The following is an 18,805-nucleotide window of genomic DNA, read 5'->3' as shown; positions in this document are numbered from 1 at the left end:
GGGGGTGTACAGTATACCAAGTAAGATATCCCATATGGTCTAGCGGTTAGGATTCCCGGGTTTCAACCGGGCGGGCCGCGTTCGACTCCTGGTGTGGGGTGGGAATTACACCTTTTCTATACATACCAAGTGTGTTGGTATGTTTTATTGAAACTGTTTGCCTGTTGCCTGTTTGCCTGTTTTATTGCAACACTGCTATCAACGACATCTAAGAAGGGAGATCCCCCTTGAACGGGTCTTCTAAGGGTTAACCCCACCACTAGGTCTGATGTGCTGTTTTCCTATTGATATGTTTTAGTGAGATTTTCCATACCTTCGCATGGATATGTATGAGTGTGTTGCATTCATTTATTTTAAATTGTTTGGACTTTATGGTATTTTTGTCTTGTTCATGATTTATTGTGATGTTTCTTCTTGAATTGTTTAAAGAAGAGATGTCAGACCCTGGGGGACATTAATGTGTGTTGCAGGGCCTTACAAATAAATATGATTTGATCTGATTTGATTATGGTCCTAACAAGTGCTAAAATGTTTTCATGCATTACATTTACATTTAACTGAAATTTTTATCCAAAAAGAGACTTACAAAAGGGGATCAACAAACTCTGCAGGGGGTCTACACCTCTGACAGCTATGGTTAATGGTATTGTTTACATAACTGTGCTGACATTTCAAAGTTTTAAAGGGATCCCATTCACAGAGTTGAAGATAGTTACACAACTGGATAATATTTTTATTGTTGTAAGGAGGAACTTAAAATCATTCAAAGCTATTATTACACCCTTGAGGTAGAAAAAACGCAGTGGGGTATATTGTACATTTTATTAAAGAATATTGCATATCAAGCTGTAACCTTTTTTATCAATAATATAAGCGTGCATAACATCAATAATGTGATTAATATCTAAAGTTTCTAAACACTTGTGATTTTTCAGTTTAAAAGCCGTAACATCCACTATTACGGTGTACATGATCTGATGTATGAGCTCTCCTTGGGCTATTAGGAGGGGCAACCATACACCTGTCGGGGGTTGGTGGTGATGAATCCGGCGATGAAGTCTCCCAAATCATTGTAAGAGGGGTGTAACTAGTCCAAGGGGTGTCTGAATGAATGAATGAATTAATTAATGAATGAATGAATGAATGAATGAATGAATGAATGAATGAATGAATGAATGAATGAAAACTTTATTTAATGAATGAAAACTTTATTTAACAGATTGCAGAATGGGTACAATACAGTACGGCTCAATACACACAATTGTTAAGGGGATGCCGACCTGAGAAAGACGTTTGTCTTGTTTCCATCAGGGTCCCCCATTTTCAATTCATATAGACATTTATGTCTAGGAGGCTTGGCGATGAAGGAGGGTCAGTTGAACCATACATGGCTACGGGTAATGTCTCAACTTCTTCGTCTGGAGCGTATAGTGGAGACAGGCGAGGTAGTGTATCCAATGCATAGTTAGAAGGATCATCCCCTGTCTCAGATACAAAGCCATGGTTGGTAGAGTTGAAGGAGGGTCAATGAAGCTATACCCTCCAAAGGGTAATGTCTCAACTTCGTCCGGTGTATATAATGGGGACAGGCGATCTTGTGTATCCAATGCAGAGTTAGGAGGATCGTCCCCGTGTTTCACATACAAAGCCATGGTTGCTCTTGTCATATGTGCTCTCTACATCTAGACTAACGACCTATCCTCTTTTTAAAGGAGGATTTAGGGGTAACACGCCCCCTCCGTCGCCTCCTTGCTGAGAGAGTAGCGCTCCAGGTCCCCTGATTTGCTGGCTGGAAGGAGCCTTCTTCTAAGACGAGCCAGGTCTGTCCGCACCTTGGCCCCTTCGTTAGTAAACATTCCGCAAGTCTGAAGACATTCTAGCCAGGCTGGTACCGGAAGTCTGAAGATGAAATGCTCACAAGTTGAATTAAGGAACCTTGAGAAGATGGTTAGATCAGTCTCTACACCAAGTGCCGGAGTACTTTTTATAGATATCCTACCCTCGTAATGCACATCCCTGTACTCAGTCACGCCTATTAACAGGTTGATTATCTGACCTTCTTTAAGCGTTCTAGCTACATCTCCATCCATAGACTCATACGAAGCTTTTTTTAACTGCCAAAACTCTCTCTCCGTTAGGTCCATCTCAGGTCTTCTTCTAGCGCCCTGGAAATCCGCCATGGGGGTTTTGTAGAAGACAACTCTCTCCCATTTAACATCATAAGCGAGTCCGAGGACCCCATCCCCGAGGGGCCATATCTCGGTGTAAAACTCGCCCTCAAATCTGGATGGTGCAAGTAACTCGGCCTTAAAATGTGCTACTCGGGCTGATGTCCGCATAGTAGATGTAGATAGATTCATTGCCATTTTTCTTCTTTTTAGGGTCTCTCTCTAAGGGGGGCTCTCTCCAACCCACACCGCCTATATAGCGTCATCCAGACCCGTCCACAGCATAGCCCACCCCTCCCCATACATAAATACACCCACCTAGACACACACACACACACACACACACACACACGCACCCCTTCTTATCTTCACTCATCCCTACCAGGCACTACTAGTCTGACACTTCAGCTGTAACACCTAGTTGGGGTAATCACCCACACACACACACACACACACACATTCTTAACTATACCCTGTTGTGACGTACGTGGGTTGGTCATTATCATTATTACTGTATTTGGAAGACCATGTGAACATCAGGTTAGTATAATTAGTATGTGTTATGTTATTTTTGTTTGTGTGATGTGTCATCTTCTAAATCCTGTTTTTCTTTCTCCTTTCCCCAGATACCACTCATCCCCCTGATTGAGCTGATTGCACCTGCTTGATGCACCTGTGGGCAGTCAGTGGAATGAGTGGATATAGTCTGGAAGATGACACACACACGGGGCGCCTCATTTGAATCACTGCCACGTTCCAGAGTGGAGTGAGGAGGTTGCCCTTCTCGCCTAGCTGTTAGCTGTGGAGTAATACTGTGTGGCTTGGTGCCATTTACCACTTGGTGTGGATTAATCCTCCTAGTTGTGGTGTCCTATGACGGACACGTTAATATTTTGCTAAGTGTTTGTTTGTCTGTATGTATACCTTGTTTGTTCTCCCCTACCTTTTTCCCTGTGCACCATGGAGGAGGTTTAAAGCCCTACCTCCATTAAATATATAATTTACTATTTTGGAAAACGTCTTGTGTTGTGTCTTTCTTACCTACCTGGGACATTGTTTTAAAAGCAGTTACTGAGAGAGGCTGTTTTTTGTTCATGTGCAGCCGGCTCCAGTTATTATTCTGTGTGGTCATCAGACCTTTGTACATGACACCTGTCGTCATGCGAATGGTGTTACCACATTTCTTCAGACATTTCTTCCAGTCATTGGGTCTCATTCCCGAAATTTTTTCAAAGATATATTCTGGAAGACTTATCTTGGAACCACTGAGACATAATCTATGACAAGTTCACTCTGAGTCCTGAACATGCTGGTAATATGTCTTAAAGGTGACATGTACTATAAATGTCATTTTTCAGTCTCTAGCATTGTATTATAGTAATAGGAGTTCGTATCAATGTGTTTTAGTGTCTAAATACCATATTGGCGGATTGCTCTGATTCAGCTCAGCCCCTTTCCTCCTCCAGTAAATCAGGCCATTTTTATTTGAACGGCTGATATACGTCATATGGCCGCTGGGTAGCGCACAGTGATGCGATTGGCTCTGTGGTTGGAGCTAATGCCCGCCCCCATTCTACCTAGACTAGACAGCGAGTGGAAGCCACTTCCTCATGCTGCGAGGCGGAGTGGGGCCCGACGCCTCTGCGTGTGCTCTGGAGGGAGAGAGGGAGAGAGAGATGGAGAGAGAGGGGGCACTTGGGGGGGGGGGGGGACCTGCTGCGCGGCACATGCGGCACTCCCTCTGGAGTGTGTGCACTGCAGAGGTGTCGGGTTTCGCTCTGGAAGAAGCTCTCTCTCTCTCTCTCTCCCACCCCCCCTCTCTCTCTCTCTCTCTCCCTCCGACTCTCCGAGTGTGTGCAGAGGTGTCGGGTTTCGCTCTGGAAGAAGCTCTCTCTCTCTCTCTCCCACCCCCCTCTCTCTCTCTCTCTCTCTCTCTCTCTCCCACCCCCCCTATCTCTCTCTCTCTATCTCTCTCAGTCTACCAGTAGCAGACTGTGTGGGCTGACTGTCACTCAAAGTGCTTATGGGCGGAGCCAGGTCATAACAGCCTGAAATCTTGAAGCTGGAAAATTATGGTTTTGAGTACTTGATTAGAAATATAAAACAATGCATTTTTTTGAAAAAAACCTTACAGATGTCTTCAATAGACTAACAGGAATTGTGTAAAGTTGCCCAAATAGTGCTAGGAATAGCAGTACATAGCCCCTTTAAGTGGCTGAAACGGTCGCACAAATGATATTATCTGATATCTGCTTGGAGAATGGCATTCTGTCTTAAACTCGAAAGCGCGTTCCCGTTCAGCTCATTTGCATACAAAACAACGCCTCCAGAGGTCCTTATAAGGCAACTAGTGACGCAGCTGTGTGAAATGGAATGGCGGAAGTGCTTTGCGAGTCTTGCGAGCCGCGTGATTACGAAACCTAGCGTCAGTCAGTGCCAATCAGAGAGCGTCTCCGAGAAATGCGGCTAGGTTTCGTAATCACGCTTACGCGCCATCAAAACTAGATTAGATTAATGTATTGGCATCATATACAGCTTGCGGTACACACCTGCTGCAGCGCGCGCGCAGTACTGTATATGAATGAACGAATGACATATAATATATTTATACAACGGCATGCAAATTTCTCGATTCTGATTGGCTGAAACAGTCATTTTACACATGTTTATTCTTCACAATTCCACGCTGCTGGCCCAGGTCCCGCCCACAACCGAATCACATCACATCACTCCGCCGGATCACAAGATGCCGGACAATAATTTAACAAATGGATATGTTGATAACGACTAAACGACTAAATATCAAGCGATTCTGTCACAGCGAATGTCTTAGTGCTTTAAACAATGTTGGATGATGTAATTGATGGGTCTTGAATCATTGTGTAACAAAAGAAAAATCGCGGATTGATTGATTGATTAATTTGCAATTTCTTTTTCAATTTCTTCTTCCTTTCGACTGTCAGCGCTGGCTCTAGTCTCCACCCACCGCCACACACCCCCACACACACACACACACACACACACACACACACACACACACACACGCACACACACTCACACACACACTCCTGTCTGCAACGCGGGGGATAGTCAGACTGAGAGAGAGCTGGGTGCTGCGCTGTTCTAAGTGAGCATGGCCTATTGAGTTGATTGATTGATTGATTGATTGCTAATTTTATTACTGTACGCTTTGTTTCCAACTGGTTAAGTTTAGGCCCTCTACAGTAGGTTTAAAAAAATAAATAAAAAAATAGGGCGAAGAAAACTTTTTTTTCCTATAGGGCAAAGAAAACTTTTTAATTTGTTTTACCTACTTTCTATAGAAGCATCTAAGAATGAAGTTCTATAGAAAGTAGGTCTGCATCCCCTTAACAATTGTGTGTATTGAGCCGTACTGTATTGTACCCATTCTGCATCTGGTAATAAAATGTTCAATCAATCATTCCAATAATACACAGTTGGATGTGTTAGTTGGTTGGATGCACTTCAAGCTGCTTCCACATGGAGGCAACTTTTCTTTTTTGTAGTTGTGGGAACTACTTTTTCTGGCGGATGGTTTTTTCAATAAATCTTCGATTAATGTGTGTTTATTGTATAGCAATAAGGTTGGATGAATATGGCAGTTTTATAAAAGCATTACACCACTTGCAGTCGTGATTTGTGAACAATAAACCATGCCTAGGGGGGTCTAACGACCCTCGGCTGCGCCTCGGGCCTAACGACCACCCCTAGGCATGGTTTATTGTTCACAAACCACTCCTGCGCGTGATGTAATGCTTAAATAGCCTACGGCGGGCGTAATGAATGAACGCAGTATGGCTTATTATTCCATAATTAAGCCTATAGGCTACTGTTCATTCGTAGGCACACACAAGACTTGTTATGGAATATTAATGCAGTCTATTTCCACCGATTAGCTTTAGTTCTTATTTATTTATCCACTGTCATTTCAGTGTTGGTGCATAGGCTATATCTCTATATGAATTGAAAATGGGGGACCCTGATGTAAACAAGACAAACGTCTTTCTCTGGTCTGCATCCCCTTAACAATTGTGTGTATTGAGCCGTACTGTATTGTACCCATTCTGCAATCTGTTAAATAAAGTTTTCATTCATTCATTCATTCATAGTGTATTTCAATATAAGTTTAATTGATTAATGATATATTTGAAGGAATGCAGGTTTATAGCTATATCAACCCCCTCCAATGTACAGTAAATGACCAAGTATGGTTTTGTCAATATTCCAATGTACAGTTTTGCTTGTACAGTGTAAGTCTATCCCCCACCCACCCCTCCTATACCCAACCTCCTCCAACAGTTTCTACGTCAAATGTACTCTCTTTTCTGGACTCTTTTTGTATCACAAACAGTACTGTATTTGCAAATCTGGTATGTCATAAATGTATAGATGTAGCAGTACTGTCTATCTGTGTCGTGTGTGTCATATATGTTATGATGAATTGAAAATGGGGGACCCTGATGTAAACAAGATGAAATTCTTTCTCTGGTCTGCATCCCCTTATGTAATTGAGCTGTACTGTACTGTACCCATTCTGCAATCTGTTAATAAAGTTTTCAATCAATCAATCAATCAATCAAACAAAGGTCTGTCCCATTGTATACCAATCAATGGGATACATTGCATGTTGACCTGCATTCTTTCAAATGTATATAAGTAATCATTAAAACAGATGTGTAACAAATAAGAAATACAAATTCCACAGAAGGCATTAAATAATTATTATTTTCAATCATTTCACAATAATTGCATAATTGTGTTTGAATATCTGAGTAATTAAAGTAATTATACATTTGTCCAAAATAGCTGGTTCAGATATGGTTAAGCAGCTGCCCTGTGATCAGATGAATCCATATTATTTATTTTTCTGACATCAAATGCGTAATTTCTTATCATACAAATTTGTCATATTGTCATATTTATTTTAATTATGATTAAGTAATTAATTCCAAGGAGGCCTGTAGCGTTGACGTGAAGGAATCACTATGAGAACACAGTCTGTCAAGTTATAATACAATTTTAAATTAGTCAATCAATCATGAGATTTGATCGTGGGCTGAGAGCATATTTAAGTGTGCTCCTCAGCACTCTTAAATCTGCTCTCAGCCACGATCAAATAAGATCTCAGGAAAATTTGGGGACTCCCACTCCCAGCCCTAATATGTCTTAAATGGGCCGAAATCTGGCTAAGACGAAATATTTTGTCGTAACTTCGTTCGGGAATGAGACCCATTGACAGAAACTTTGAAAACAACTCACTCAGTTTAAAAAGGTGTTTAGTACCAACATTGTAGCATATAATAGGAAATGGGTAATTTCTTCAGCATGAGTACCACCTATATTATGAGTTTTATAACCTATGATCTCACATTGCTTTTAAAACACGCTATCGCTAATCAAGTCAACGATGCCCACTTGTACACTGTAAACGTGAATGTCAATAGCGAGCGCTTAAGGCTTTTTGAAAATATGTTGAAGGTTGTGAGAGAGAAAGGCTTGCTATATAATTGGCAATATGTGATAGAGAAAGTCTCAAAGGATGAAAGTCTTCTATTTGAAAACGACATAGTTACTATTTTAGATCATATGATGGGTAATTTTGATAGAACCCATCTGTTATGCTTGTACACCGTAATAGTGGATGTTACGGCTTTTAAACTGAAAAATCATAAGTGTTTAGAAACTTTAGATATTAATCACATTATTGATGTTATGCACGCTTATATTATTGATAAAAAAGGTTACAGCTTGATATGCAATATTCTTTAATAAAATTTAAATTATACCCCACTGCATTTTTTCTACCTCAAGGGTGTAATAATTGCTTTGAATGATTTTACAATACAAATATTATCCAGTTGTGTAACTATCTTCAACTCTGTGAACGGGATCCCTTTAAAACTTTGAAATGTCAGCACAGTTATGTAAACAATACCATTAACCATAGCTGTCAGAGGTGTAGACCCCCTGCAGAGTTTGTTGATCCCCTTTTGTAAGTCTCTTTTTGGATAAAAATGTCAGTTAAATATAAATGTAATGCATGAAAACATTTTAGCACTTGTTAGGACCATAATCAAATCAGATCAAATCATATTTATTTGTAAGGCCCTGCAACACACATTAATGTCCCCCAGGGTCTGACATCTCTTCTTTAAACAATTCAAGAAGAAACATCACAATAAATCATGAACACGCCAAAAATACCATAAAGTCCAAACAATTTAAAATAAATGAATGCAACACACTCATACATATCCATGCGAAGGTATGGAAAATCTCACTAAAACCTATCAATAGGAAAACAGCACCTCAGACCTATAGTGGTGGGGTTAACCCTTAGAAGACCCGTTCAAGGGGGATCTCCCTTCTTAGATGTCGTTGATAGCAGTGTTGCAATAAAACAGGCAAACAGGCAACAGGCAAACAGTTTCAATAAAACATACCAACACACTTGGTATGTATAGAAAAGGTGTAATTCCCACCCCACACCAGGAGTCGAACCCGGCCCGCCCGGTTGAAACCCGGGAATCCTAACCGCAGCTAGACCATATGGGATATCTTACTTGGTATACTGTACACCCCCTGTTTACACACAGACGGGACTCCGGGTCGGATATTTATCTTTTTCTACACGTTTTTTAAGTGAAATATATTAGTATAACTCTTTTTTACAACATTCTACATAAGAGTTCCATGTTTTGATATTATAAATGAAATGCCTCTTTGTTTTTAAGGTGTTTCATGCAAAAATATATTCGATCCAGAGTGTCCCTGTAACGGGGTACAGTGTATTGCTACCTGGAGCACTGTGAATCAGTCCAGATATTATACATAATCTTTTTCACAAATAGCATCTTTATAGTGTGAACGAAGCAAAACTTTCATGTACAGATAAGACATGTCAACAATAGACATATCAACCAGACCAACACTTGAAAACACTGAAACAATATGAAATGTTTTTGCTATACTAGCTGATGTAAAACCCTGCTTAGTGGTGGGAACTTTCGCACACGCATCTGACACATCCTGTACATTTGGAAAATGGAACCCTCATGGCTATATTCCTATCTGTGACCAAGATAATCACGGTAACACCTAACATTGTATTATTTTCATGGTTATAATCTTTGTTTTAAGATGTTTCATAATGGTTCTTAAAATGAATTTCCTTCAATCATCTGGACATGGAGCAAACAACCTCTGTATATTGCTGGTAATACTCTGCAATTTGCTTTTTTCTGTAAAATTAATAAATATTTTATTGGTATTGTAACTGAGGGGTACAATTCCCTGACTGTATTGATAAGTATGGTATCATTAAACCACTACCGTCTTATGTACTTTAATTCATGATATATATAATGATGAACACTTCCCACAATGAATCGGTTCCACACAAAGTTGTAATTAAGTATTTATTGCAGCAAAAGGTACATAATATACTTCTCTATTTACTTTGAATGCGCTTATAAGGCAAAGGAATGTGCGTAGGCAAATCAATAATGAATGTCCATTCTCTGGTTACGCAGGAGGTAATTATACAACCTGAATCTTAGGGAATTATATCTATGGTACACTAGTAATATATAGCGGGAGATACTGGAAGGGTCCCCCCGGTTGTAAGCCAGCAAGGGTAGAGGATCTGTCGGTAGTAGAGTCTGGGTCAACGATGATAAGGAGACTCCGAGTACGGGAGACGGTGCAATAAGATCTTGATCCACAGACGAATACAGCTGTTCTCCGTAGCCTGTAGATCCACAGGGAAGAAAGCTAGCCTGCCTCAGGCTCTCTGAGGCGCAGACTCGACGTGGCTCCTCACAGGGTAAATCCCACACACGTGTAGGCGTCGGCGATTCTCCGCTCCATTAATCACAGGACCAAAAGCAAATATAATCCAGCCGCAAAGGGCTATGCAGTCGTCGGGTAGATAATCCAGTGTACATGTCCACACGGTTCTCGTCTAGGGCTCCTCGGGTGAAAGCGCCATGAAAGCAGCCCAGCCTGGATAAGCACTCTAGCTGATACGAGGAAGCGTTGGTGATGCTGGTCACTGTAGAACTTTAGCCGCTATACACTATACACAAATAGACTATTACTGACTTAATAGAAATATGTCGCACTCGACAGTATAGCGCCAAACTCTGACACTTCAGTTATTAATTCGCACGCGGTCTCAATGCTCTATTTGGGGCCAAACAGGCCATACTTCACCGCACGGAGTATCGTGGGTGAGGCTTCAACTTGGTTACTAAGTGCTTCTGTATTCACCTGCGCCATATTTATATGCACGGCGAACAATCTAGTGCCAACCTCATTTCTGTCTCGTATTCTTGGGCAAAGCCGGGCATGTACAGACATGTCTTGACGGTGGCTTTGAACCTGACTCTGGAGGCATGGCCTTGGCGCCTGTGGACCGCTGTCCAATAGGAGAATGAAATATTATGGTCTGTACTAGGATAAAGGGATATTCCGTGTATATGTACAAGGAATATACAAGGGATATCAAACGATATACAAATATTATGCAATATATATCAATCAATAAATATATATATTCGGTTTAATCTGATCCTTTGTAACAGGTATGTTCTCATGTATGTGAGGTATTGTTACACATCAACAACTCTAGTGGTGCTATGTTACATTCGTGTTAGCCAAGTCCACACTAACTCAGATATATATATATATATGTTGACTGAATTACATTTTATTTACCCTAGAACTGTCACCTTTGAGCTGTTTGAATATTTCCTGTCATGTGTAACTGTAGTTTGTAATGCATTTCGAAATATTAAGAGCAAGGTTGTACTCAGGGCTTTCTTATTGTACCTGAAAAAAACATTTTAACTACGCTGTTCTGCAAAGTAATTCAGAAATGTACTATTTGTATAATGTATCTTAGAACAGTTTAAAGAAAAGACGCAGGAGACCTTTGGGGCTTGACCTTACTATACTTCTAAAAATAGATCTGTATTGAAACACTTTGTTTTTACCCTTTTCTTATCATTGTGTAAACGTCTATTTACATGTATCGACCTGTTTCATGATTTGATATGTTTATATTTTATGTGTAACATTGACACTCAAATAATAAACAAAAAGTTACTTTCAAAGATGTGAGGTCGATAATAGGATTATGTGATATCATGTTTTTTACATTTACCAATGTAGTTTCTGCTAAATATCCTGCATCCATGTTTTCATGTGACAATGATATAAATGCATATTGTCTACATGTAGATAATAGATTTTGCAATGCTCTGTTTAGAACAATACTGTTTGCAAATGTTATGTCTGTTTTACTCTTGTGTAGCACATTAGAGTTGCAATTCTTGCATGAAAGGTGCTATACCTTTTTTTAAACATATACAGTATAGATTGTATTTATACCTTTATTTTACCAGGTAATCATTTGAGATCAAAGATCCCTTTTTTCGAGCTAGACCTGGCCCCAAATGACAGTAAAAACAATCATATAGAATACACAAAAACGCAGACAGAGACATAGAAAAAAAGGCATAGTGGGCTCAGGGGTTACATTTGAGGTACAGCAAACTATATTGAAAGGTCTCATTCTTTAAAATGCCCTTAATTTGAACTTTAAAATCAGATATGATAGTGAGGGCCTGCAGTTTCAATTTTTTTTTGTAGTCGTTTCCAGGCAGAGCTATCAGAGAACATGAAGGCCTTTTCCCCAAACGCTGTGCTTTTTTTTGGGTACTGAGACATATAAATAGTCCTGGGATCGTAAGCTGTAAACTGGGTTTGATGTGATGGCGAGGTATGAACCGTGGTAAAAAGGGTAGTTGACATATAAATGCTTTATAAATGTAGGTCTACCAATGAAACAGTCTATGGTCAGTCCTGGATAGCTAGTTAACGTAAGGTTATGAATATAACCCAGTTCTGTTAGTTATGGTGCGCTCAGCACCTAGTTGCACTGTACTTCACTTCGTGCACGTGCACTGAATAAAACATTCCACATGTACCTTTATATCAAGTTCAAGTTTCAAGTTTCTTTAATAGTTGTCATACAGAAGTACAGAATACTTTCATACAAAATGCTTCTTACTGTTACGCTCCAGAGACTGTGCTAGACAAGATAGTATCAAATAACATAGTATATCATGTAATTTTAGAAGAAGAAAATGAGGTCACAGTGTTCAGTATAGACATATGTACAATGTTCTGAGTTACCATATAATATACAATACTATGCAGTGTACTAATGTACAGTACTATATAGTGCAAAGCAGAAATGGGATGAGGTACAATTTAGGTACAATTTACAGTAAGGTGTACGAGTTGTAGTGCAATCCTTCATCAATAAATATAAAGTGTGGGGAGTGGGTGCTACAGTGTGTTTGTTTAAAGTGGGTGTGTGCTATAAAGTGTGTGGAGTGGGTGCTACAGTGTGTTTGTTTAAAGTGAGTGTGTGCGTGTGGATGTGTGTGCTATGTGCGTTTGGTGGTTGTTGTTGTGTAGTGTTCATTCATTGTTCGTTTAGCAGCCTGATGGCCTGGGGATAGAAGCTTCTTCTGAGTCTTTCTGTGCTCGCCTTGAGACTCCGGTATCGCTTGCCTGACCGCAGCAGTTCAAAGAGGCAGTTGTTCGGGTGACTGGAGTCTTTAATGATTCTCTTCGCCTTGCCCTTGCAACGCTTGTTGTAAATGTTCTGGAGGGTGGGGAGCCCCCCTCCAATTGTGCGTTCGGCTGAACGTGTCACTCTTTGTAGTCTGCTTCGGTCTTGTGCAGTGCTATTCCCAAACCAGGAGGTGATGTTGCCGGTCAAGATGCTCTCTATTGTACATGAGTAGAAGTTCTTAAGGATCTTCTGACTGACTTGGAACTTCCTTAGGCGCCTGAGGAAGTAGAGGCGTTGTCGTGCCTTCTTCACAACACTGTCAATGTGTGTGGTCCATGTCAAATCCTCGGATATGTAGGCTCCGAGGTACTTAAAGCTGTTGACTCTCTCAACCGGTGCCCCGTCGATGCTGAGGGGGCTGTAGTCCTTGACCCCCGACCTCCTGAAGTCCACAATCATCTCCTTTGTTTTGCTGACGTTCAGGGAGAGGCTGTTTTCCTGGCACCATCCCGCCAGGACCTTGACCTCTTCCAGGTAGGCCCTCTCGTTGTTGGCAGAGATCAGGCCCACCACCACTGTGTCGTCAGCAAATTTGATGATTGTATTGCTACTCCGCTGAGCCACACAGTCGTGTGTGTACAGGGAGTAGAGGAGGGGACTCAGAACACAGCCCTGGGGGGCCCCTATGTTGAGGGTGATGGATGAGGAGGTGCAGTTGCCTGCTCTCACCACCTGGGGTCTGCCAGTCAGGAAGTCCAAGACCCACTGGCAGAGGTCATAGTTCAAGCCCAGGTCCCTGAGCTTGGCTATGAGTATGGAGGGGACTATGGTATTGAATGCCGAGCTGTAGTCGATGAATAGCATTCTCACATAGTTCCCCTGCCTCTTGTCCTCCGTGGACCTGTTGGGGCGGTATGCAAATTGCAGGGGGTCCATGTTGATGGGGAGGGAGGAGCAGATGTAGCCCTTTACTAGCTTCTCAAAGCACTTCATGGCTATGGAGGTGAGAGCTACAGGGCGGTAGTCGTTGAGGCAAGCAGGCTTGGATTTTTTGGGTACAGGGATAATAGTGGACTTCTTCAGGCAGGTGGGGATGACAGCCTGTTCTAAGGACAGGTTAAATATGTCAGTGAATACTGGGGCCAGTTGGTCGGCACAGACTTTTAGGACGCGGCCGGGGATGCCGTCCGGACCTGCTGCCTTCCTGATATTCACTTTTTTAAAGGTCCGCCTCACCTCATGCTCTGTTACCCTGAACACTGCGCCTCCATCAGCAGCCGACCCCCCCCCCCCCCATTGCCGTGGCTTGTGAGCTGGTGTTGTTATTACCAGCATCAAACCTCGCATAGAAGGTATTGAGGTCATTTGCTAAGGAGATGTCACTGTTCAGTTTGAGGGAGGCGCCTTTGTAGTCTGTCATCGTTTTGAGCCCCTGCCACATAGCTCTAGAGTCAGCTTGTTCAAACTGGAGTTCAATTTTATCCCTGTAGCGCCGTTTGTCCTCTGTCACTGTCCTCCTTACGTTGTATCGCGCCACCTTGTGGTCATTCATGTTGCCTGCATATCCCAACATTCGTCTGGCCACACCCCCATCCGCTTACCTACATAAGCAGGGGTGGGGCCACATACTCGCCTCCTTCCCAAGCTTTCACCACAAGGAGAGATCAAGGGCAGCAGCGGCGTCCTAGGTGCTGAGCGCACCATAACTAACAGAACTGGGTTATATTCATAACCTTACGTTCTGTATCGTTATGGCTTGCTCAGCACCTAGTTGCAACAGGGGCTGAGCGGAGCCATAGCCCGACAAATGTACCCCGCTGAGGCCCCCCACAACCATCAGACCAGGGAGGACCGAGCCCCCCTGACCCTCCCTAATGGAGGATACCCCCCCTATTGGAGGTTCACGGGAGGGCGACGGATCCGACCGTGCGAAGAGGCACTCAAGCAACTCAACGCACAGGGTGAGCAGACCGTGGCTTGACCCCACGACTACACACACGCACAACCCGCATGCCACCCGGGAACGAACGGAAGGAACAACCTCGTTACTGCCCCCAGAAATCACGGGGTTAAGAGCAAACCCAACCCTGTGGCAAGGCCGTAGCAGCGGAGCGCGAAGGAAGACCCAGACCCACCGAAGGGACTGGATCCCCTGGAAAACGGGGGCCCGGAGAGGTCAATGACGCCAGGCATCAAGACCCCACCAGGTGGTCACTTAGTGTGGGGGGCCACATCGCCAGCATATTCGGATAAGGCCCCTCCAAGAGCGGGCCCTTTCCCCCCAATAGCACACCGCCTGGCACACTGACCCTGCAGAACAGGCAGTCAGCATGGCCGTAAGCACACAAAAAGGTTAACCAACGGAAGCAGGTAGTGCACCGGGGAAACCAGGCAACAGGCTGTAACCTGAGCCTGGAGCACTGTGGACGAGACAGGCGCCAAAGGAGTCAGCTGAAAACAGCCCCCCCGGCGGAAGGGGCATATGCTGGCGTTGTTGCATGACAAAGCCTCCATTAAAAAAAAACCACCCAGAGGGTCGAGGCAGAGAAGGCTGACATGATTGGCAGACGTCATGAACGTGCAGGGGCACACTCAACCGGGTAACCCGGGAGTCGACACTGCTCCAACACACCAGGGAATCAACCACCCTCTTGGTACCGACGGTGGTTGTTCCTATAACCCCTCAAGAAAAAAACTCCAAAACACACCTGCGGGTATACACTGGCTATACCGCAGTACAAGTGTTTCAGTTTTCAAACAAGGGTTATCCCAGGCCTACGGTATTAACAAAACTTTACTTCGGACCGGGCCCGGCGGCACGGGAAGCACAGGATTACCAGAGGAGGTCCAAGACCACCCCAACAGCCCTCTCTTCGCCACGCGTGAGAGAGGAGCGAAAATAATGGAGAACCAGCCCTAAGCACACCGCACTTGGTATTCCCAGGCGGTCTCCCAACCGAGTACTAACCAGGACCGAACCTGCTTTAGCTACCGAGATCGGGCGTGTACAGGTTGGTATGGCCGTAAGCCATTACGATAGTGCAGAGTACAACATGTACCCAACAAGGGTCTCCATAGCGCCTAACCCTGTGACACCCGGACTGACCTGGCATTTTTCCCCCCGAAAAAAGCACAAGTCCCTCAGGGTACCAGAACACTAGATCTGCATCCCCGGCGGACAACGGGTTAACTGACCTGGACCAGCGTGACCAGACCAGTCCCGTGTCCTAACCACGCCGACATGCCCACTCCAGAAGAGGGGGTAGGTATGCGTGTCGATCTAAAACATGAAAAGAGGGCGCCACCCAGACGGTCCCCATTTAGACCGTGCTCAGTGGCCCACCCCAAGGGCGTGAGACCCCTTTACCTATGTTTTGATCTATTCCGTTAACATCCCCCAGATATGAACGTCAATTCCATCCCAGTTGCCCTATAAAAACGCTGTTTTAACAAGCAACCAAGGCGCACTTAGCCCCTGTGTGATTCCTTAACACAGGGGTAGGCAACCCTAGGCACGCGTGCCTGCATAGGCATGCGGGGGCATTTGCATAGGCACAGGGGGCAACATTAAAAAAAAAAAAAAAAAAATGAAAATTATAATTTTTTTTTTTTTGCTTTGAAATATTATAGTGAAATATTTTGCACTGTTGTCGCATTTATCTTGTTGAAATCCTCCCACAGGTTCTTTTTACTACCACATATTTAATTGAGACCCTTTATTTGTTTATTATTTCAATTTAGCTGGAAATACATTGCTACATCATTCAGTAACATTTGCAGAGCCTTATAACAAAAACATTATTACGGTCACCACTGTGACCAGTGGGATTAATCAACAAATTGTATTATTTATTTTTCTATTTCATTGAACATTGCACATGTTAAAAAAAATTATTCAAAATGTGACTATTACCAAGTCAACTTGTGTTCTTAAAACAATGACAATAAACATAGTTTTATTAGGTTGAAATAATGTGGTTGTGTACTTATTTTTCTGTTAACTTATTATGGATTGAAAACTGAAAACCTTAATGCACAGTAACTGAACTCAATATTTTTAAGTTCTGGTAACTTATTATTATATTTCTTTTTACAGTGTAGTCTTGCGATCAATCAAAACTTATTTACACGATATACCTCACATTCACCCTCCATTCACATCCTGGTGTTCTCCATTAGGCCTGTAGGTGGAGCTATGACAGCACACGTACATTTTGATGTGTCCAAAAATGAATGGGCAAATGTGAGTGAAATGGTCGCACTGTATGCAGCTGTTTGTCTGCATTGCATCCCCCCCCCCCCCCCCAACTCAGATTTAGGGTTGATACAACCATCATAATAATATTGTTAATAATAACAATAACAATAATGATGTAATAATGTACAAATTATCATTAAAAAGACCCGATTATGAGAAAAAGAAATTACGATGCATGGAATATTGTTGAGGCACACTAGTTACAACTATATTTCAAACAGGCACTCCATGTCAAAAAGGTTGCTGACCCCTGCCTTAACAGAAACACACGAGCCAGCAATATGTATACGTCGAGACCCAAACACATCAATGGATAGTCTAACAAGACACCAAACATTGTTCCTCCAAGTCGCCTCGGAGAACAACACGGAGCCGTCGTACTTCATGTACCTTCCTCTTTTTATTCAAAAAAGAAAGAACACAGACTGACATGAATCCCTCGTGACGCAGGCTGAGGGTAAAAATTGTTTACATTTTTACATCCCACCACCCTCCCATAGGGAGGAGACGGAAATCCCCAGAGAGACTTCCCACGCAAGCTGTATAGATTGAAAAGAATATATTGCAACATTGAGCTATGTAAAATATGGATTAGGGCTCTCCGAGGAGGAGGCACTGAACCAATACACTCAATAATCGAATTGAATCAAATACACACACAATAGAGCAGAACTCCTTTTTGAAGTTCTACTCATCTTGACAATCTGAGGAGGAGGCTCTGAACTCTGAGGAGGCTCCCTCACAGGGAAGTTTCAAGTTTCAAGTTTCTTTAATAGTTGTCATACAGAAGTACAGAATACTTTTATACAAAATGCTTCTTACTGTTACGCTCCAGAGACTGTGCTAGACAAGATAAGTATCAAATAACATAGTATAGCATGTAAATTAGAAGTAGAAATGAGGTCACAGTGTTCAGTATAGACATATGTACAATGTTCGATGCAGAATAGACGTAACTGAGTTACCATATAATATACAATATAATATGCAGTGTACTAATATACAATACTATATAGTGCAAAGCAGAAATGGGATGAGGTACAATTTAGGTACAATTTACAGTAAGGTGTACGAGTTGTAGTGCAAATCCTTTATCAATACATATAAAGTGTGGGGAGTGGGTGCTACAGTGTGTTTGTTTAAAGTGAGTGTGTGCATGTGGATGTGTGTGCTATGTGCGTTTGATGGTTGTTGTGTAGTGTTCATTGTTCGTTGAGCAGCCTGATGGCCTGGGGATAGAAGCTTCTTCTGAGTCTTTCTGTGCTCGCCTTGAGACTCCGGTATCGCTTGCCTGACCGCAGCAGTTCAAAGAGGCAGTTGTTCGGGTGGCTGGAGTCCTTAATGATTCTCTTAGCCTTGCCCCTGCACCGCTTGTTGTAAATGTTCTGGAGGGTGGGGAGCCCCCCTCCAATTGTGCGTTCGGCTGAACGTGTCACTCTTTGTAGTCTGCTTCGGTCTTGTGCAGTGCTATTCCCAAACCAGGAGGTGATGTTGCCAGTCAGGATGCTCTCTATTGTACATGAGTAGAAGTTCTTAATGATCTTCTGACTGACTTGGAACTACCTTAGGCGCCTGAGGAAACTCCCGCCCCCCCCCCCCCTTCTTACCCTGTAACGTGCCGAACAGCAACGTGACAGGAACCTTGAAGGACAGGAGGTTGTAACCCCTGCCCATCAAAAGGGGAGGAAAGGATTACCAGTTCACCCCTTTACGACCCCACACCCATGATACGATGTAATGACAAAAAAGAGCATGACACAGTCATAGTCA

The sequence above is a fragment of the Notolepis coatsorum genome (genome assembly GCF_963971535.1).
Source record: "Notolepis coatsorum genome assembly, chromosome: 12".
Taxonomy (NCBI): domain Eukaryota; kingdom Metazoa; phylum Chordata; class Actinopteri; order Aulopiformes; family Paralepididae; genus Notolepis; species Notolepis coatsorum.
This window is presented reverse-complemented; position numbering follows the sequence as displayed.